Source organism: Somniosus microcephalus, unplaced genomic scaffold (assembly GCF_052327205.1).
Source record: "Somniosus microcephalus isolate GS21.2 unplaced genomic scaffold, FLI_Smic_1.0 unresolved_chr5, whole genome shotgun sequence".
NCBI classification, from domain to species: Eukaryota; Metazoa; Chordata; class Chondrichthyes; order Squaliformes; family Somniosidae; genus Somniosus; species Somniosus microcephalus.
Genome location: NW_028225183.1, coordinates 41,095,303 through 41,096,721, shown reverse-complemented (window position 1 = coordinate 41,096,721; position 1,419 = coordinate 41,095,303).

The window sequence follows — 1,419 nt, the reverse complement described above, 5'->3', positions numbered from 1 at the left end:
GCTCCCAATCCTCAGGGTTGCTTCTTTTTCTGGCCAATTTATATGTCCTCTCGTTGCACATTATGCTATCCCTAATTTCCCTTGTTAGTCACGGTTGAGTTACCTTCTTTGTTTTATTTTTAGGCCAAAGAAGGATGAACAAATTCTGTAGTTGATCCATGCGATCGTTAAATATTTGCCATTGCCTATCCACCGTCAATCATTTAAGTAACGTTCCCCAATCCATGCTAGCCAACTCGTGCCTCATACCATCGTGGTTTACTTTACTTAAATTCAGGGCCCGAGTCTCTGAGTCCAATACTTCACTCTCCATCTTAATGAAGGCAAATGGAATGCTGGCCTTAATAGCGAGAGGATTCGAGTACAGGAGCAAGGATGTATTGCTACAGTTGTACAGGGCCTTGGTGAGACCACACCTTGAGTATTGTGTGCAGTTTTGCTCACATTATCTGAGGATAGATGATCTTGCCATCGAGAGAGTACAGTGAAGATTCACCAGCCTGATACCTGAAGTATGAGGAGAGATGGAGTCGATTAGGCTTATATTCGCTAGAGTGTAGAAGAATGGGAGGGGATTTCATTGAAACTTATAAAATTCTACCAGGACTAGACAGACTAGATGCAGGAAGGATGTTCCCGTTGGCTGGGGAGTCCAGAACCATGTGTCACAGTCCAAGGATAAGGGGTAACCCATTTAGGACAGAGATGAGGAGGAATTTCTTCACCCAGAGAGTGGTGAACCTGTGGAATTCGCTACCACACAAGGCAGTTGAGGCCAATTCATTAAATATATTCAAGAAGGAGTTAAATAAATTTCTTAAGGCTAAAGGGATATCTGTAGAAAGCAGGGACAGGGTACTGAATTTGGATGATCAGCCATGATCTTATTAAGTGAAGGAGCATGCTCAAGGGGCCGAATGGCCTACTCCTGCTCCTATCTTCTATGTTTCTATGTTTCTATCGGTGTCCCCGGTAAGACATTGTCGCCTGTTTTTTGTTAATCGGTGTTAATTATATTCATGTAAAAACAGACTGTTTTGATAAGATATCGAGTTTCCTAGATGTCAGCATTACAGTTAATCTCCTAACCTTACTGGTCTTACAATGTTCTTCGAAGCTCCACCGCAAGGATTTTAGCGGATTTCTGGATGCCTTGTCCCCCCCGTGCAGGGTGAACGCTGCAACAGCTCATTAAAATATGTGGGTGGCTTTCCAGGTACCGGCTCCAATATTAATCCTGCTCTCACACTGATCCGTGCTGATAATCACACCAGGTGGAGTAAAATACTCTGTACAGGTGTCTCCATATAGATTTCAATCAGACAATGGAACATTATTTCTCTCCTCTCTCTTTCTCTTACACTGTACTTGGTGACAATTGTGATTCTCACCCGAGGAAACAGCGGCCTTTCCAAGTGT